Raw genomic sequence first — 22,142 nt, forward strand, 5'->3', positions numbered from 1 at the left:
ACATGAGTGTCAAACGAAGGCTACTGTCAACTTGGGTCCCCAGATCCCTGATGACTTTTCTGTGCTCAGTGGATTGCCACCTATATGGTAGCTAGGGGTAACCTTGTTTTTCCCGAAGGGTATGACTATGCATTTTTCGGTGTTTAACTTCAGGCCATGGCTCTAGCACCAGTTATCCGTTACTGTGAGGCGCTTGTGGAGGAGATCTGTGACAGATCTGTTTGACTATGGCCCAGTTTGCAGTCATCTGCAAACTTTGTCAGCCATAACCCTCCTGTGTTTGCTTGTGCTTCAGAAAAGTAGATGCCGAACAAGAGTGGACCCAGGACTGAGCCCTGTGGGACACCACTTGTGACAGGCTTTGAGTCTGACATGGCTCCAGCAACTCTGACCCTGTGGGTTCTGTCGCTTAGCCAGTTTGCAACCCATCTTGTGATGTATGGGTTTACATTCAAGCTGATGAGTTTTTCGATGATACCTGAGTGGGGTATTGTGTCAAGGCCTTTGCCAGGTCGAGGTAGGCTGTATGGACTGCCTTTCCCTCATCAATGGCCTTGGTGACTGTCTCGAAAAGTCAACCAAGTTTAAGAGGCAGGATCTGCCTTTGACAAAGCCAAACTGGGTTGGATCCAAAGTCTGCAAGTTCCCTATGTCTTTATGAGTTCCATTATGATCCTCTCCATGGCTTTGCAGATAAGGCTTGTCACGCTAATGGGCGGTAATTTCCAGGGTCTGTGGAGGCACCGCCCTTATGAAGTGGGACCACAGTCGCCGTGCGCCACTCCTTGGATGTATCCTGAGGTGAGGCTAAGATTAAACAGCTGTCCTAACTGTGGGTTTAATTCCTCGTTGAGTTCATGAAGCACACAGCCGGGGACACCATCCGGTCCCATGGATGCTGTGTTTTTTGCCTTAGTGAGGGCAGTTCTCACCTGGGCGTTGGAGATGTTTGGGGCTACAATCCTCTGGAATAGATATCTCTCCTTTTGGGGAAGAGGTTTGCACTGAACCTGTCAGCCAGTATGTTAGCAATGTGTGTAGGTTCAGTAATTTTCACATCATTTTGAACTAATTCTGAGCATATCTGGGAGTTTCCTCCTAGGTTTCTAACATAGCTAAAGAAGGCCTTATGATTGTCTTTAGAGTCCTTGGCGATTTTTCTCTCAAAATTTGCCTTGGATGATTTTATGAGAGCTCTTAGTTTTTTACTTATAATGATCAAAGGTGTCTTACCTTTCAAGGATTTTGCTCTATCTTGTAGTAGCTTCCTCCTTTTGTTGTAGAGCTTGTTTATGGCTGGGGTCCACCAGACTGGACGCTTGCCTTTGGTACAGAGAGTCTTAGTTTTGTTTGGGATTGCCTGATCCATGCAGTCCTGTAGGTGCTGGTAGAAGGCATTTGTAAGTGATTCAGCAGTTTGAGTAATGTTTACCACTGGCTCAGGGGCCTTAAAAGAGACCACACTAGTTTTTAGAAGTGTGAAATCGGCCTTTGAGAAGTTTTTCACTGTGGTCTTTTTTGTTTAAGGTGGGGGCGGGATGAGGACCTCCAGCGAGATTAGTTTATGATCTGATCTCACCAGTGAGGGGTATACTTCCGGTGTTGAACATTTTGATCCCATGTTCGTGATGATGAGATCAAGTATGTTTTCACCTCTTGTGGGGATGGTGACTAGTTGTTCCATGGCATTTGAGTTTATGAACTCCAGGAATCTTTGGGTTAGAGTGTTCGGGCTTGAGTAGTGTTTCCAGTCTATATTAGGGTAGTTGAAGTCACCTAGTATGATGGTGTTTGGAGATACATTTATCCCCTCCAATGTTTTCAGGAAGGCCATGTGAGGTTCCTGAGTTTGAGAGGGTGGCCTGTAACATGCTACAAATTGCAGAGCAGTCTTGCCTATGGTTAATTGCACCTGGATGGTCTCCGATGCATCGTGCATTGCCACCAACCTTGAGGTGTGGGTGTCCTTTATGAATATGGACACCCCCCCTCCTTTCTTGGTGTTGTCCGGATTTTGGGGCTGGAACGCATGATATGAGGTGAAACCTGTTAGTGCTGGGGTGCTCTCAGGAGCCTTGAACCAGGTTTCTGTCACAGCACAGACATCGATGTTCTCCATATTGAGAAGGGCCTCGAGTGCGTGCATCTTGAGATTGAGACTTCTGGCATTGAGCAGCATTACCCTTAGTTTTTTCCTTTTGGTGTTCTAGGGTGGTAGGTTTAGAATTTGAGCCTTGCCTAAAAAGGCACTATGGGGTGGCAAGAGCCTTTGCCAATATCCGGAAGCCCAGGGTGACAGGTGCAAGCCGTCCCTTGCAGCAGCGTGGCTTGTCCAGCATGTCATCCCAGGCAGACAGACATTGGATCCCCTTTGAATGACACCAGAATTTAAGCCAATTATTAAAGCTGATCATCTTATCACTGTATTGTGGCATCATTCTAGGTGAAGGTAGGATACTGCTCAAGGTCAGGGTCATACCTGCCTGGGCTACATAATCAGAGAGCTCCTCGATGTCCCTTTTCATGTAGTCCAAGGAGGTATGTCTCAGGTCGTTGACACCAGCGTGGACAATGACTGAGTCGCACTTGTACCTGCTGTTGAGAGACCTGAGTGCTTGCGTTATGTGGCGGATTCTAGCGCCCGACAGGCAGCTTACTGTGACCTTCTCCTTACTCAGTCTGGTGAGCGGGACGTCAGTGTGTCTGACTATGGAATCACCAATGACAAGTGTGTCTGGCATTTTGTTTGGCCTTAAGGGCTGTGACTGTTTGACACTCTGACTGTGTGGTCTATGTGTTGCATGTGTTGGGTCGTGAGGTGGTAGTTGTTTGGGTGTCTGCTTTGGTGGCCTCTGCTGTTTTGGTAAATTTTTGATCAGAGCCTCCGAGTATGTCTTTGTGTGAGTATGTGTATGATTTGAAGTTGTGATGGTACCATGTGTGACTGGGTATGTATTGTGTGTGGTTACCTTCTCCTCCTGTCTGGTCTTGCCAGTCCTATGTTGAGAGAGCTCAGCCTCCAGTTTGGCCGTATAGTTGCATCTCTCGCATGTATTTGTGTTTTGTGGGAGAAGGAGAGGATTGTCTGTGTACATGAGGCAATTGTAACATTGCCTCAATATTCCCAGGTTCACCAGTTGAGCTGGAGAGGACACTAGCAACTGATCCCTCGACATACTAGAAGTAGTAGATAAAGAACTTTCAAAGGACTCCGGGGGAAGTGGGTTTTAGGCTGGTGGGGTACTATCTATAATAAGAGTGCTTTATCAAGGTGCAAGTACTGTAGGAGTAAGTGCTAGGCTTTACAGACAGAGAATAGTCTACTGGGGAATCAAGTAGAGATGAACTTTTCAGTTATAGGATATGCTGGTTAGATCAGCAGTACAGTTTAGCGTGTTTTATAGCAGGGGGCTGAAGGGAGCTAGGAATTGGCCCAAACGACCAATGGACTACTAGTTTCTGGCTGAAACTTCACCAAATCGGACAAAAAGGCCGCTCAGTGCTTCCCACTCCCACTGGTAAGCAAAGAAACTTCCCTCCTTCCTAATAAGGCAATGGATCAGTAACAGGAACTAAAAACAAACCCAGGGATCAGCAACTCTGAAACTGGACTACTCTAGTTCAGTAAAGTGGGAAAACAAGAGATTTTTTTGTTTTATTACAGAGATAAGGAAAAAAACAGACAGTAAATGCTATAAATGCTGTAAATCGGCTAGCGCACTTTAGTGTGTAGCCTACAGAAACAATTTGCAACAATTAGTAACTTAAAGTGCAATAAACAGTGTAAAATGCAGAAATTAACAAACACTGAGGAAGGGTTATACCCGAAAGCTTTGTTTCGCGTTTTAAATAAAGTGAGTTTTTCTATCTCATTCATTCCTTATTTGTAAGTTCTCCAGACACCACCTGAAATGCTTTTGATTCTGTGCTACCACGATTATGTTGATTGTGAATTCAAAGGACTCAAAGTTAAACTCAGAATAACAATACGGTTGTCTTTGGAGCTCTTCAGAGTCTAAGCACGTATAATGACAACTGAAACCTCAATGGCTATAACGGTGCCCCATTGAAACTGGTGCAATCCAAAAATCTGTTTTGATAAAGCTTTTCTTCTTCACTTACATCCAAGACTTAAGAACTAATTATTCCTCTGCTCTATAAATTTAATAGCATTAGGAAACTCTTCACAAACAAAGGCAGCCTTGCAGCAGGGAGGGGTATACTGCTCCCTACCCTTGAGCACTCCTCATCTATCACTAGCTCCACTTCTTTCAGAAACTGACAGAAACACTGGATACTTCCAAACTGCATCAGTTTCTTTAGTTTTGAAACCAGCAGGAAAGTCATCATTGCATTGCATAATAATCAACAAGCAGTTTAGTTGTCAATTCTTCTTAAGAGTTACTTTTCTTGTTCCTGCTCGTTTATATACACTCTTCTTTGTGGGCCACTGTATGGATCTACACTAGAGTGCTCGCATCTTGCAGAAAAAGCAACGAAAACAACTTTCGGCAGTTTGAGTAGGATCTGGTAGGATTAAATAAATTATCTTACGTAAATATTACATTCTGAAACACATGAATCATCTAACTGTCGTGTTCAGTATTTTAACTAAAACAAAGGCACTGTGGAGCACCTTCTATGTGGAGTCTGTATGTCCTCCCCGCGGTCGAGTTACGTTAAACACATGCAGGTAGGTGCGAGCGTGAATGGGCGTGTCTTTTTTGAAGGTTGGCCGTCGGGCTGGCAACTCTGCACCGTAAAAATATACTGCCAATCATGTGCGGACCGGAGCTCCGCTGTGGCGACCCCTAGCCGGGAAAAACTGAAAGTCTTTAAAGGCAGCATTTACAATACTGTGCAAAATATCGCCCTGGGACGGAATAATGGTATACAATAAAATCGAAATTCCTATTCTTCTTTCGGCTTTTCCCGGTTAGGGGTCGCCACAGCGGATCATCTGTCCGGGGAATGTCCGCTCATGATTGGCAGTGGAGTTTTACAGTGTCGAGTTGCCAGCCCGGCGCCCAACCTTCCATAGAAGGCACACACACTCACACCTAGGGCCAATTTAGAGTGTCCATTCCACCTACTGCATCGAAATTCCTATTATGATGTAAAAAATTCTCCCTGCAGGCACTGTTGATCGAGCATTAACTTACACTGAAAACTAAGTATCGGGTTCGTTTACATAAACCGTTTTTCAGTGCACAGGAGGGCAATCTTAATCATAATACTATTAACATTACAAAGCATAATTTCTCAAACTCTGTTTCATTTATTTTTTTCATGTTTACTGCATTCCGTTAAAGTGCCCCTGACTTTCGGGGACGTCTCGGACAATGACCCTAATTTTAGTTCTGTTCATCTTAATCTCACCTGACATTAAAGACTTTCCCATAAAAGGTTGTGAACAGCATTTAAGAAAATAATGACAATAATTACAGTTATTGACTTTTTTTTAATTTCAGAAAATATATATTATTTCACGTTCCCTTATATTTTAAGTGTGTGCCTGATTCCGCTAAGAGCTATAGTCTATTGTGCTTTAATATATGCAAAATTTACTACTGTAATGTTGATCTCTGAAACTTACTTGAACTCCCTACGTATCCTTTGCATAAATGCAATTGCACCTGAATTATTACATACACGAGGTTTACTAATTTCTGAGTCCATGGAGCGACCTTAGGTCAACTAGCTCCACAGCGCCCCCACCCTGGTCTACCTACACAAATTAAATACTGGAAAAACGTCCCTCCTAGAGCGGTAGTCGTGGCAATCACCTAGCGCCAAGGTTTACACCGCCGGGTGACTAGCCCCGCAGCGGTAACTCATCCGTTCCACACACTCAAACCTAGAGCCAATATGGAGTGTCCATCCACCTGCTGCATTTCTTTGGAGCGTGGGAGGAAGCAGGAGCACCCGGAGGAAATCCACACGAACACAAGGAGAACATACGGACTCCACACTCCAGCTGATAACTGAATCGGAACCTCTTGTTGCGTTGTCTGCTGCGCCCTCTAAATGAGGGTTGAGGGAATCAAACGCAGTACTGCACAAACTGCAGATCACAGACGTCATCTTCTATGCCAACTGACATATTTACTACTTTCTAAGAATACCTTCAACAATAAAATCTACCATGTTTCACTAAGATGCTGACCCGGTAGTACATGTAGAAAAGTTTACTTTTTACCACCGGAAATGGAAGTAGTTCGGTTCGTCTGGAAAACGTGTCCTGTTTGTACCGTGTATTTTGTTGCTGGCTCGCCCCTCTTACAGGAGTAATGAAGTGAGTAGTGTAAATACTTAAAGTGAACAAGAAGTGAATCTGTCTTTATTTTTCGGTGCAGTTAATTTTAACAATGAACGCTAATATTAGTGGGATTGATAGTATCTGCGTGAATGCAGTTTTGAGAGATAATTTGGTGGGTACTTGCAGAACCCATCAGGGTGAACTTTGCATGTGCTCTTTCCTATTGGAGTTGTCTAGGCTAACTTGCATGTGTTTGTTGAGGAGTAGGGGTAGTCTTCACAGGGAGCGAAGGAGAAGGATTCAGAATGTTAGTTTAGAGTTGTTTCTCGTGTTTGAGAGGTATGAGATGATTTATCGCAGCTAATCTGCTCAATTAGACTTCGCTGTTTTTCTTGTGTGGTGGAGAAGGGCTAGGTTGTATTAGCAAGGGTGATGGAAGCGATAAGAGCAAACTGCATTAATGAAAAAACTGTTTAATTGTTAGCGCTTTCGGCTCGGTCACTACCAAGCCTTCTTCAGACAAAACAGTATGGAACATTCAGTTAGAATTTAAATACAACAGTTAATTAGCTCTCAATTAATAGTTAAAAGAGCAATGCCCAAATTTTACACTGAATTTCAAATGTAAAATTATGAATTTATAAAATATTTGATTTTCTCACCACTCTCCATACATACATACTTATGGTATATGAAATAAATACATATATTTATATACAATGATAGAATATTGTTATAAAAATGATGTTATAAAATTGTTATAAAAAATGTTGTTATAAAAATATTGTTATAAAAATTGTTATAAAAATTGATTCTACCTATTAAGTGCTAGCAATTTCAAGATACATTTAATGGACAGAGTTTTGTTTAAACCTGGATAAGAATGAGCATTAGTTATAATTTGCCATTTAAGTTCATCCAGCTCAAGCTTCAATTGCCAAGGACCTCCTCTAATGTCTAAAGTTCTTTGTTGTAAAATAATGAACTTGAATGTATGAGTTGGATGTTGTGTAATATGTTTTGCCAAAGCATTATTGTGTGGTGGAGAAGGCTGTGCTACTTGAGTGTGGGATGGTGAAAATCTTTGTTGTGGAAGGGCTAGGTTGTATTAGCAAGGGTGGCCAGTTTCGAGTTGTATCATGGCGAGTAAGTTTTACAGAATGTAGAGTTAATTCTTATCTTTATGCATGTTAGATGACATTGGTTAATATAGCCGTGGTGAGAATAGATTGCTTGGGGGGGGGGGGTCTTGGTGAGTGAAAGGCGCATACACTTTCTATCATTAAATGTGTTAAATATAGCCCAGTAGTTGGGTTATTTTGCATGCGTGACAAGTATCTTGGTACCAAGAAATGTCCGAGTCAGAACTGAATTGCTTATCTTGTTAGTCTGTCACTTCTTGGTAGGATGGCAAAGAGTATGTCGCGATGAGACCCCCCCCCCCCAATATAGCTTGTGTGAAATCGATGTCGCACACAAATGGCTAGTGAGTATTGTCGCCATTAGAGATAAGTTGCAAAACAGAGAATCCTTTTACAGAAAGTGATGTAGCTAGAGGTCTACTGTGAAATGTTTAGAGCATAATACTTTGGTAATGAAGTCTGGTAAAAAATGAGCTTAGTTAAATGCAAATGCTGAAAGCAGAGCTGAGTGAGTTTTATGTATTGCTCACCCTGGCGAAAAATAAAGTACTTGTGACTTCGTCTAGTTGTAGCATATCATTTAAAGCAGCGTGTTGGATACTATCCGCGGTCTCTGTTAGGGTTAACACCCATCCCACGTTGTTAAGGTCACTCCCTCTTTGGGCAGTTGTGTCCTGCAAAAAAATTGTAAAAATGGCAACTGTCCATTGATTTTAGAACAGAATTATTTCCTATATTTTATGTAATAGTTGCATAAAACAGTTATTTTGTATCTGAAACACCTAAATATTTTAAGAAACAAAATAAGCAACTAAAATGCTACAATTTAAAGCTTTTATTTATGCAAAAAAGTGAAGTTCTGTCCTTTGTACTGGCCGTGGGTATGTTTCGCCTTGCAAAATCTGACATTTGTACCAAAAATGTCCCACTTTGGGCATTTGAAAAGGTGGCAACCCTACCCTTGGTTGTTCATCACTTTGTGTCATATGGGGAAGGAAAAACAATAAATTATGGAAGAAACCTTGTGGGTTGGTGGTGAAGGACTTAACATTTGTATATTTGCCCAGCTGCTGTCATTGTGCATTTTGCAGCAAGAGTCTTGACATCCTGTCTTTTTCAGTATAGTATTACCATGATTCTCTTGAGAACTATCAGTAGGATAGCCCATTGAGTCAATAGAATGACTTCAGGACTGTAGTCTCTGTGACATAGTGAATATGTCACATGAAGCAACCAGATGTGAAATCATTGTTGCCACCAGTACATAAAGTTTTGCCAGTTGTGGTTAAATGTTTCCTTAATATATCTTTCACCACAGTTTGCAACTGACATGTATATGTGCTAAAGAAGGCTATTTTTCACAGCTTTAAGCAGTGAAAAAAAAGCGGTTTTAAACAAAGGATTTAAATAGAAAGTCATGCTGGGGTTTAGATGTTGTAGTTTCCCATTCTAGTTCATAGGTTCATACTAGGCTATCTGCCCGAGGGCATTTATAAGCCTAGCCCATAGTTTTGTGGCTTACGCCACCCCTTAGTTTGGAGAAACTATGCCCATTATTTAGCTGTGCCTCTGTCAAGCAGTGACACTGAGGTAACCCCTGGGGTGTATCTGCGATCTCCCATCCATTGGTCAAGATTCCTCTTGAACAAGGCCAGCGAGGTGCTCTGCCTCACATAAACCGGGATTTTGTTCCACAGCATAGGGAGTCTTTGGGTGATGAATCTATCCCTCCAGCACGTCCTATTAATAACCGTGTCGAGGTTTGTCACCCGCCCTTGTGGCTCTGAGGGATCTAGATTTTTTGAGATGAAGCATATTCATCAAATCTAGGTTTGACATGGCCTTGTATGTCAGGCATAGGTCACCTCTGAGCAAGCGGTACGCAACTGAATATAACTGGAGTTCTTTCAGTCGGGCAGCATAAGACAGATTTTTGAGACCCTTTATCCTTTTGGTGAGGAACTTTTGTGGCCTCTCCAGCTGCTGCAAGTGTCGGGTCAGATACATTCCGAATGGGGCATTGTACTCTATCATTGGTCTGATGAGTGATGAGTATAGGGAGACTATGACTTCCCTTGATCTAGATGTGAATCCCTTCATGATAAGGTGGGCAATGTAGAAGGTCTTCCTAACTACTTTAGCAATATGAGTGTCGAATGAAAGGCTACTGTCAACCTGGGTTCCCAGGTCCCTAATAACGTCTTCTGTGTTCAGGGGATTGCCACCTATATGGTAGCTAGGGGTAACCTTATTTTTCCCGAAGGGTATGACTATGCATTTCTTGGCATTTAACTTGAGGCCATGGCTCTGGCACCAGTTATCCATTTCTGTGAGACCCTTCTGAAGGATATCTGTGTCTGATGTGTTCTCAACTACGGCGCCCAGTTTGCAGTCATCTGCGAACTTTGTCAGCCATAACCCTCCTGTGTTTGCTTGTACTTCAGAAAAGTAGATGCCAAACAAGAGTGGGCCCAGGACTGAGCCCTGTGGGACACCACTTGTGACAGGCTTAGTCTGACATGGCGCCAGCAACTCTGACCCTGTGGGTTCTGTCACTCAGCCAGTTTGCAACCCATCTTGTAATGTATGGGTTTACATTTAAGTTGATGAGTTTTTCAATGATACCCGAGTGGGGTATTGTATCGAAAGCCTTCACCAGGTCTAGGTAGGCTGTATGGACTGCCTTTCCCTCGTCAATGGCCTTGGTGACTGTTTCGAAAAAGTCAACCAAGTTTAAAAGGCATGATCTGCCTTTGACAAAGCCAAACTGGGTTGGATCCAAAGTCTGCAAATTCCCTATGTCTCTATTTATGAGATCCATTATGATCCTTTCCATGGCTTTGCAGATCAGGCTTGTCAAGCTAATGGGACGGTAATTTCCAGGGTCGGTGGAGGCACCGCCTTTGTGGAGTGGGACCACAGTCGCTGTGCGCCACTCCTGGGTACGTATCCGGAGGTGAGACTAAGATTAAACAGCTGTCCTAACTGTGGGTTTAATTCCTCGTTGAGTTCATGGAGCACACAGCCGGGGACACCATCAGGTCCCATGGATGCTGTGTTCTTTGCCTTGGAGAGAGCAGTTCTCACCTGAGCGTTAGAGATGTTTGGGGGGCTACAATCATTTGGTATAGATATCTCTTCTTTAGGCGGGGAGGGTGGGGAGAAGTTTGCACTGAACCTGTCAGCCAGTATGTTGGCAATGTCTGTCGGGTCAGTAATCTTCACATCTTTTTGAACTAATTCTGAGTATATCTGGGAGTTTCCTCCTAGGTTTCTGACATAGCTAAAGAATGCCTTATGGTTGTCTTTAGAGTCCTTAGCTATTTTTTTCTCAAAATTAGCTTTGGATGATTTTATGAGAGCTCTTAGCTTTTTACTTATAGTGATCAGTGGTGTCTTACCTTTTAAGGATTTTGCTCTATCTTGTAGTAGCTTTCTCCTTTTGTTGTAGAGTTTGTTTATGGCTGGGGTCCATCAGACTGGGCGCTTGCCTTTGGTACAGAGTCTTTGTTTTGCTTGGGATTGCCTGATCCATGCAGCCCTGCAGGTGCTGGTAGAAGGCATTTGTAAGTGATTCAGCGGTTTGAGTAATGTTAACCGCCGGCTCAGGGGCCTTAAAGGAGACCACACTAGTCTTTAGAAGTGTGAAGTCGGCTTTCGAGAAGTTCTTTACTGTGGACTTTTTCATTTTGGGTGGGGGCGGGATGAGGACCTCCAGCGAGATTAGTTTGTGATCAGATCTCACCAGTGAGGGGTATACTTCTGGCGTTGAACATTGTGCTCCCATGTTCGTGATGATGAGAGCAAGTATGTTCTCTCCTCTTGTGGGGATGGTGACTAGTTGTTCCATGGCATTTGAGTTTATGAATTCCAGGAACTTTTGGGCTAGAGTGTTTGGGCTTGAGTAGTGTTCCCAGTCTATATTAGGGTAGTTGAAGTCACCTAGTATGATGGTGTTCGGAGATACATTTATCCCCTCCAGTGTTTTCAGGAAGGCCATATGAGGTTCCTGAGTTTGTGAGGGTGGCCTGTAACATGCTACAATTTGCAGAGCAGTCTTGCCTATGGTTAATTGCACCTGGATGGTTTCCGATGCATCGTGCGATGCCACCAATCTTGAGGTATGGGTGTCCTTGATGAACGTGGATACCCCTCCTCCTTTCTTGGTATTGTCCGGGTTTTGTGGCCGGAACGCATGATATGAGGTAAAACCTGATAGTGCTGGGGTGCTCTCAGGAGCCTTGAACCAGGTTTCTGTCACAGCACAGACATCGATGTTCTCCATACTGAGAAGGGCCTCGAGTGCGTGCATCTTGAGGTTGAGACTTCTGGCATTGAGCAGCATTACCCTTAGTTTTTTTTGTTTGTTTTGTTCTAGGGTGGTAGGTTTAGAATTTGAGCCTTGCCTAAAAAAGGCACTATGGGGGTGGCAAGAGCCTTTGCCAAAATCCGGAATCCCAGGGATGACAAGTGCAAGCCGTCCCTTGCGAAGCAGCGTGGCTTGTCCAGCATGTCATCCCAGGCAGACAGACATTGGATCCCCTTTGAATGACACCAGAGTTTAAGCCAATTGTTAAAGCTGATCATCTTATCTCTGTATTGTGGCATCATTCTTGGTGAAGGTAGGATACTGCTCAAGGTCAGGGTCATACCTGCCTGGGCTACATAATCAGAGAGCTTCTCTATGTCTCTTTTCATGTAGTCCAGGGAGGTGCGTCTCATGTCGTTTACACCAGCGTGGACAATGATTGAGTCGTACTTGTACCTGCTGTTGAGAGACCTGAGTGCATGCGTTATGTGGTGGATTCTAGCACCCGACAGGCAGCTTACTGTGACCTTCTCCTTAGTCTGGTGAGCGGGACGTCAGTGTGTCTGACTATGGAGTCACCAATGACTAGTGTGTCTGGCATAGTGTTTGGCCTTAAGGGCTGTGACTGCTTGACACTCTGACTGTGTGGTCTATGTGTTGCAGGTGTTGTGTTCTGAGGTGGTAGTTGTTTGGGTGTCTGCTTTGGTGGCCTCTGCTGTTTTGGTAGATTTTTGGTCAGAGCCTCCGAGTATGTCTTTGTGTGTTTATGTGTATGATTTGAGGTTGTGATGGTATTATGTGAGACTGGGTCTATAGTGTGTGTGGTTACCTTCTCCTCCTGTCTGGTCTTGCCAGTCCTATGTTGAGAGAGCTCAGCCTCCAGTTTGGCCGTATAGTTGCATCTCTCGCATGTATTTGTGTTTTGTGGGAGGAGGAGAGGGTTGTCTGTGTACATGAGGCAATTGTAACATTGCCTCAATAATCCCAGGTTCACCAGCTGAGCAGGAGAGGACATTAGCAACTGATCCCTTGCATGTATTATATTGGAAGGGGTTCCTTGTTCCTGGTTAAGCCAAATAAAATAGTTTTCATGCCAAAGTGGGGGTTATGACTGATTATTATGACCCAGTAGTAATAATCACAGTAGTAACCTTGTGCACTAGTTGCTGCTTATTATTTATTTTATTTATTATTTATTATTTTACATTTGTTGACTGGGCTAGTCTAGCTGGATATATTTCCATTTTCAGTAGAGGCCCGGGGAGAAAAGCTCCACATAAAACATAACAATGAAACATATTGTTAATAAACACATAGAATAAAAAATAAGAAAACATTGGTAATAATAATAATAAATTGGTGATAAAATTAACAAAAATTAAGGCACATCATCAATAGAAGTCATGACTAGAGTTAGGTCAGTTTGAAAGCTTCTTACTTAATACAAACAGGCTATGCCATAAGGCTCCTACTATAATAAGAAAAAGTACAAGAGGGTAGAGAAGGAGGAAAAGTGTAAGGTAAAAAAAGAGGGAAGAGACAGTCAAGAAATGAGAGAAGAAACGAAAAAAGACAAACGGGGAGATGGGAGAGGTGAGAGAAATAGGTCAGTGCATAAAAGGACTACAAGGGAAAAGAAAAGGTAATTGCTAAGTATAAGCACAAAGTAGGGTTAAAGGTCGAGAGGGGGGGAGACGTCAGTCAGGTGTTCTACATGAACAAAGCCAGTGATTTTGGAAGTACAGTTTGATTTGTTGTTTGAAGAGTGGTAGGGATGTGATTAGAGTTATATCCCTAGGTAGCAAATTCCATACTCTGCTTACAGTATTAGTGAATAAAGAGTCACCAGCTAAATTGTGAGCTTTTATGGGTTTGGTCAAGAGTTTACAAGAGGAACGAAGGGAGGTAAGATTGTTATAAGGGAGTAAAAGCTGTGATAGAATAGGGGTGTTATCAGGTTGGTACAGAATTTTGTGGGCAATAGTAAGTTTTGAGATTATAAGATAGTTTTGTAGTTCTAGCCAGCCTAAAAGTTTCAAATTAGAAAATAGTATTTAATGTTCCCGGTTATTCATGTACGTTATGGTGGTTTGCAGGCAACAGTTGGGCAGAAACTTTAAAATACAGCTTTAGAAGGGCAGTTGATTCACAGTGACACGACCTGTTCTGATTCCAAAGAAATAGTTATCCTAGCCAACAAATTTAATACAGACTCTGTCTCTCACCCGCTATCATAAATGCCTCCTTAACTCCTCCGTTTATGATATCCCAAGAGTTGAGTATGGAACAAGTTCTACCAGCCCTTTCTAAAACGAAGAACACCACATTCATGGGCCCTGATAATATGCAAGGTAACTTAATTCCAAATATGGCTTAGCGGAATATCTTGTTAAACCTCTTTAACAGGCTTCATTCCTGAGGACTGGAGAACAGCTATTGAAATGGTCCTGCATAAGAGAGGTCCAGTAAGTAACCCCGGTAATTATAGACACACCAGTTTTACTTGTTTCTAAACCCATGGAACGTATAATTTCTGTCCTATAGTTATAGATATTCATAATTTTATTAACCCTGCATCAGCTTGACTTTGTCTAAGACAGATTCTGCTTTCATAAGCTTGTAAACTTTGAAAGGGTAACTTGTGCAGATGAAGGTGGTTGTGCGTGCATAGTGTACTTGGATGTGGCCTAGGCATTCACTATTGTCCATCGTGTGGGCATCGCGGAAAAATGGGTGAACATACATATAAGCCAATATATGCAGTAAGATGAATAGCAAATGGATGAGTGGACAGAAAGCATGTCAGTAAAGTTGCAGGTGTTACATTAATTGTGTGAATGTCACAAGTAGTGTCCGTCAAGGTTCAATGTTGGGTCTTCTCCTGTTTGGCATTATTTCTTTAATCTACAAGTTGGTGTCCCAGGTCTGTAGTTAGAAAAATTCACTGATGATTGTAAATTAGGGATTGTTATTTGAGCACCTGCCAACATGAAGGTACTCCAGAGTTGACTGAGCTGTGCAAGCAGTTGGTGCAAAGCAATGGCCTAAATGCCAAAAATATAGTATAGTCCACTTTGCTAAAATAAATTATTTATTGTAATACATAGATGATGCACCCATTAAAATGGTACTGTCATTAGATCTAGACACCCTTGAGATGACTGCCTTTCCTTTGAGCATACTATCTTCACTGTAGTTATAATATAGTTTATCTGTATGATCCAACAAGTAACAAAGAGCATCTTTTCCAGAGCCAAAGCAGCTTTATGTCCAAGTACCCATTGCTTATATACCCCATTAGTGAATATATTGCCTCATTTAGTACATGTTTAAAGAAATATCACTCGGCTTTTAAAGACTGCAGAGGGTTCCAAACCAAAGAAGTCACAGGCCTCGCATCCCTTAGCTATGTGTACAGACTGGCCACCCTTTGTCTGTATTCTGTTTCCTGTAGATTCAGTGGTGATCTCTGTTACGGTCTTCATGGATCGAAAGTCCAAATCTCCTAGATCCACTGTACTCTTATACAAGTCCTGGTTCTTCTATGAGGCAGGAGATTAAGTAATGATGTTGAGTGTTCTGGCTAAGCTGTTAATAGCTTGATAATTCATTGCCTAATAGCTACTTGCGAACCAAAAGTTACCCATATTGATAGTGTATGTTATTTTCACTAACCTGCTAGTCCAGCAGCCTATTGTAATCCACTGAACAAGACATACTGTGTATCTTTCTTTCCAAATGAATTGTCAAAAAAGTAATATAAACATGGCTGTAAGTGGCCCACCTTCCTTTCATTTCTGCTTCTTGGTGCTGCTTCAGTTGCAGTTTGTATGATTAAAACCATCTTTTAGTCTAGTATTCATACGCCCCCCACTGTCATACGTTAAACGTGAAACCCATGAATATCACCATGAAGGCAGGAAAGGTCTAAAAAACAAATTTTCATTTGCTAGCACAATTCCTCAATTGCCACCTGAACTGAATGACTTACATGCACAGGCCTGTTGGCATGCTGTTTCATTCACTTGGTTGCTAGCTATGGAGAAGGAAGGAATGTGGTGTGAAGTCCTTTTGGTAGATATTTGAATCTAGTCCAATGAAATATATTGGGTTGTAAAGTCAGTTTAAGGTTTTGGTGCACTGGTGGGTGGAATTGCTAGTAGTGGTCTATGTTACTGTATGTTAGTGCAATTTGAGCCTGTAGCTTGCCACATGGGTAAGACACGTCCTGTCCCATTTACCATCATTTTCCAAATTCTGCATTTTTCCTTTCCAGTAGGTGGTAGAGAGTTTGAAAATGCTAGCTCTGAGAGGACTGTGTGAGTTTACCAGTTCAGCACTTGAACTAGCAATATGAGAGACTGTGCCTACCTTTAACAGGGCTGATATCTTCTGAAATAGGAAACTTAATTAATAGGATTGGGGGGATTCTGTTTCCTGAAAACTCAAGTGTTCAGTTTTATCCTTTTATATAGTGATTTCTATCCAAGATTTAAATAGGGGCCCATTTATGTCATAGCTTGTAATTCACAATCCTAACATTTTGCTGTGTAATGGAGGGGTCAGCACTGTAGATTATCTATGTCTGACCTCACTGTCAGTTTTTAATGTCCTCCCTTTTTCTTAAATTTTCAGACAAGCCCACTGGATTATATGGTTTGTTACATATAATTTAGATTATCTATGTCTGACCTCACTGTCAGTTTTTAATGTCCTCCCTTTTTCTTAAATTTTCAGACAAGCCCACTGGATTATATGGTTTGTTACATATAATTTACTTGTTTTGCCTATGTCACAAATGGTACACCCCAAATGTTTCTTACAAACTCCAGCGGTTTCAGAACTTTTATTCAACTGTTTTACCAGTCCCATCTCATTTTTGATATTTATATGTTTTATATATTTTATTTGTAAGGTTATAAAGTTAATCATTGCTCCATATGGAACTCCAGTTTAGCTGGTAGAAGTTTTCAGATGAATTTGAAACGGCTGTATTTAAAATCTTTTCAGGATCTTCCTCTCTCTTTTATAGCTGGTTTATACAAACTTTATGATATGCCTTAATGTTTATTTTATTATGTACCAGACAAACCCCTCCATTTTTTTCCAGGAGTGGAGGGTGTTATTTGCAGCATGTTCAGATTTGGTGGCTGATTATATATTTTATATATATATATTTTTTTTTAGGAATCACCAAGTTGGTACACCCTTTTGGGATTTTTATGAATGGCAGACTGATGTGTCCTAGTCATAATAATTTGGATTGTCCCTATTTAATTCTAAGAAGTCAAGTAGTACATTACAGTGATGTGGATTTCAACTCATGAAATTCAGTATTTCATATCTGTGTGTACTGTCAAATATGCTATTGTGATCTCAAATTTATAAAATAAAACAATGGGCTGGAAAATTTCATGGACTTCATTACTAAAATGTCAAGTTCTCTGTAATTTATTGTTGGTGTTCTTTAACATTGTGTTTACTTCATTTGTTTGGTGTGTAGTTTTTAGATTATATTTGTTTTTTGTTGTACTTTTGATAACTCCCATCCCACTGATTGGCACAAAAAGATATAATGGGCTTGTGCCTTGTGTTCAGAAATCCTCATGGCCAAATGAAATGAGTATTTTGCTGTGACATTCTGAAGCAGACATCCATGTCATTTAAAAAAAAAAGTGTTGCTGGGGCTGGCTATGCAGTGCTATGGTGTTCAGTAGTCATTTGTCACACAAGCTGCCTTGCTGCTCCTTCATGAACTAGGGCATATTTCCCCTTTTCTGTGCACAGTTTAGAGGAGAGGTGAGGTCACACTGTAGTTGCTTCTTTTGCCTGCCTCCCAGTTCTTGTGGTTATCTTTGCAGTGTCTGTGCATGACTGTACGGAATTTATGTTGCATAATTTAAAGAAATCCCAATCCCTCAGACCCACACGCTCCAGGTATCTAAACCTTGTCATCACAATGAACAAAACATGCTGGAGGGATAGGTTCCTGACCCAGAGACTCCCCATACTCTGGAATATACTGCCCATACATATCAAGCAGAGCGCCTCATTGGCCCTCTTCAAAAGGAACCTTGATGATTGGATGGGAGATAGGAAATTCACTCCGGGGATCATGTCAGTCACCCTACTAGATAGGGGCCTGGAATGATAGGTATATACAAGTAAACTTTATAAACTGATTCATGAGTTGCTGGGGTATGTTATGTTATGTTAAGATGTTGCTTATCAGAGTGATTCAGTATCACCCTAAATGCTCTCGGGGTCTCATTTACATTGTCGAAGGGTCTGTTAAGCGAACTCCCTTTGATCGATATGTAATTGTCAAACTACGAAAAGTTCCAATGGCTAAGTAAGCAAATTTTTTTCCCAGGGGGAAAAAAATCACCTGGCTGTTATCGGGAATTTGCCCTTTCCCCCACTGTAGTGCGATCTCGGAGTTGGTATATTTAGTTAGGGGGGTGGGGGGCACACCCCCCCACACTTCTTTGGGTTTTAGGTTTTTTTTAATTGGCCGAACGATTTATTTCTCTGGGGGAAAAATCACTTACTTGGCCATTCGAAGTTTTCGTAGTTCGACATTTATGTGCTGGTCAAAGGGTATTTGCTTAAGAGACCCTTCGATGTAGTATAGACCCGTGTTCTCGCATGTGCAAAAAGCATTACAAGTGCTGGGGAATGAGTAACAGAAAGGGGCGGTCGTCTGTGTGTGTGCATAGTGGTGTATTTTTGCAAGGGGGTGGTGGTAGGGTGAAGGAATAATGTGTAGCTGCAAAGAGGATTTATGCTCCGAAATGTTAATGAGATGCTCGCTGTAGTTAAGGATAAACAGATTTGATTATTTCCATTTGTCTACTGTGTGATTCTGAGGAGTCACTTGACCAGAAAGTGCTCCTTTGTCACCCCTGAAAAAGGACAGTGTGTCCAATGGGGTTACTTGGTTAACAAACATCAAGACAAACGTAAATTCATTTATCACAAAGGATATGAGTTGGGGTGAAAACCTAGACATGAGCATATATCTTTATTTCATAAGGAGGGAAAAGGAACCTTAGATGCAAGTATGTATTTATGTTTTATGTGAATTGAGGGTGTAAGTATTGCTGTAACTTCTGTTTACACATACCAGAGGGTAGTTTCTCTAATGTTGACATATTGTATTAATCCTAGATGGAGGATGCAGGCAAAGTAGTAGCCAGTGCCCTTCTACTTCTTAGGGACATAAGCTTCTAAGCCCCCCTATAGGGGACAGGGCAGCAAGGCAGGTGGGTGGGTGATATCACTTTCAGAATTCTTAAGCTGCTTTTGTATTGTAGAGCATGACATTGGGTAACTGGATCACTTTGGGCTGCGTCCAGGTGATATGGCTATGTGAAAGACACAGGTAGAGGCTTCTATTGTTTCTTGGTGACGTGGCTTGTCAGAGGGAAAGGTAGTCAGATTATGTAAAAATATGAAGTACAACAACCAGGAACCGAGAAAATGCAGTTTAATACTTCTCCAGCGCTTCGGCAAAGCCTTCAAGGAATATCTGCTTCCGTTAGTGAGAGATGTGACTGTATGAGATGTTAAGTTGGGTGAGGTATTATCTAATTGCTGCTTTGAGTGCCAGGGAGTTTGACAGCTTGAGTGGGGGAGGGGGCGGGCAAGAGAACTACAACTGCCGCTTCACTTCAGCAGGGGAGTAGTGAGTGTATATGCACAACTTGTACAGTATATGAGTCACTACATTTCCAGTCAACAAAGGCATCTACTATGCCACCAGGACTTGCATTGTATATGCATTACATATGCATCTTGTGTTTGTGGTCCGTTCATAAGTGGGTCTGGAGAATTGCACAAACTGCACTGTACAATAATTAATTTATTTAGATACGAGTCCCGTTTCCTGTATTTTGCTCATGTTCATAACTTTGCAGATGGTATTAAAACATTAGTAATCATGCAGCAAATGGGTTAGTTTTCCTGAGCTATAGTTACTGTTAAAAATAATAGAATTATGACTTTAAAGGTGTTACGTGCTAAATTAATTTTTTTAAATTAAAAAAGTGAATTTTCAGTTTTTTAAAAGTTATAAATATTATAGGCAGACGCAGTGATAAGTTTTTTTCTGGATTTGACTTTTCATATAATCCCCGGGATTCATGAAGCTTGGCGCAAGGCCAGCGTTAGGCTTGCGCCGACCGTGCGGTGTGCAGATGGCGCAGTAACGCCATATGCATATTAATGAAGGCGCACTGCCACCACATCCACGTGCATAGGAAACTAGCGCGAGTACATGGGGCATGTTGAAGCGCTGCATGGAGGCATGGAAATGTCGGCTGTTTACACTCATCCTAAAATGCTGAATATTACAGTCTGCCTGCAATAGTAATCACACCAGCATCCTAAAATGCTGAATCTGTCAGTGTCCATGGATATTGAAACGTATGCAAAGCATGCAAGACAGTTCTTGCGAACACAAAATTAGGAAGCAAACACAAATGCACGTAGCCGATTATCGAGTCCCCATCCCTCGAACAAATGACATTTAAAACAATGTGCCCGTATTCTAATGCAGTGTTGATAGTTATACCAAGTGGAGGCGAAACGCATCGTGTTAGCGTGCCGCCAATAGCTAAGTCTAGCCCAATGGTCAGGGTTACCACCTGTCCCACATTGTGAGGGACAGTACCCATCTGGGCAGTTGTGTCCATACCAAAACCATTATAAATGTAAAATATCCTGCGACCGTATGACATAATTATGTCCCACATCTCATGTAATAGTCACATACAATAGTTATTTCCGTATGTAACATACCTACATGTTACAAGAAATAGAATAAGCAAGTAAACAGAAGCATCTAAACTGCTACAATAAGCTTACATGTAGGCATAAAACAAAAGTACTATCCGTTGTACTGACCGTGGGTATGTGTCTTCCTGTAAAATTTGATTTGTGTCTGGAATATATCCCATCCTGGCCATATGAAAAGGTGGCAACCCTACCAATGGTCAGAGCATTCGGCCAAAATCTGCCCATTTGCGGTCCAAGCCATTCTTGTCAGGATGTCAAAGATGAACGGGTATTACCCAGGTGTACCCACCATGTCATGAAAGATAAGTATTTGCGTGATGTACAGCATTTGGAAGGTGTAAAATGCTAGGGTGGTCTTCACAACCATACAGGTACCAGAGATATGTAGTGTATGCAATGTGTTCCCTTGACCGTGCCATGGGCCATCAACCAGAGAAGGGATGGATGGAGTGTGTGGAATATGGGTGTGGGGGGGACGGGTAATGTAATCTGCAAAGGCGACAATGTAGTGTATGCAATGTGTTCCCTTGACCGTGCCATGGGCCATCAACCAGAGAAGGGATGGATGGAGTGTGTGGAATATGGGTGTGGGGGGGACGGGTAATGTAATCTGCAAAGGCGACACTGTGTTGGATGCACAATATGTGAACTGGAGGTGAATGAGGGAGCAGTGGGTGAATCAGAAAGAAACACAAAGAACAAACATACACATCCGCAATACAACCTGACAAGCCATACTGTAGAACACAATCGCACAAACATATGAATATTAAAATGTGTGATACACATGTACAGAAACGTCACCGGCCCATACCCACATAATGGTCTGGACAGAACTGAGCCACCCAACTACAACACACCTGGATGCATAATTGAATACCCATCATCACTTCTACAGCACACAACCCCCCCCCCATTCCTGAACATCCACTAAATCCAGCCATACTCGGGCTACTACCTTGGCGCAGCCATATCTGCACATAGTGACCACTACTCGTATCTAGTAGGCAGTGTCAGGATTGCAAACTATGTATCCCTTGCATGTAAAACCCTATCACATTTTCATAAATTCAGAAAAATCGAAGGTTATTGGCTTGTTCAGTTTTTGGATATCCCTCATGGGATAAGTATCCTGTGTAAACATTAGACTTGGTATCACGGCACGATGTCCAGTCCTGTAGACATCTGGACACAAGTTGTATGTGCAGTAGTGGTTCACAAGACTGCTCAGCCTCCAGCCGGTCATGCAGAACCTACTACTTAGGATCAAACACCTGCATGTGATGCACGGCTCCCCACATGAATTATCGAGAAAATATACTGTACACATTCGCACAGTGGCAGTTGGATATAGGGTGATTAAGGTGTTGACGTAAGCAGGGTACCTCCTGTCCCACTTTGTGAGGGACAGTCCCTGTTTGGGTAGGTGTGTCCTGACCAAGAATGATACAATGGCAAATGTCCTGTGATTGTAGGAAATAACTATGTACCATATTTCATCTAACAGTTGCCTAAAACAGTTATTTCTGTATGTAAAATACGTAAATCTTACAAGAAACAGAATAAGCAACTAAAGTGCTACAGGAATAAGCTCTCATCTAGGAAAATAATTAAAGTTCTAAACCCTGTACTG

This window comes from Protopterus annectens, chromosome 15.part0, assembly GCF_019279795.1.
Source record: "Protopterus annectens isolate FY-2018-M chromosome 15.part0, PAN1.0, whole genome shotgun sequence".
In the NCBI taxonomy this organism is placed as follows: domain Eukaryota; kingdom Metazoa; phylum Chordata; order Ceratodontiformes; family Protopteridae; genus Protopterus; species Protopterus annectens.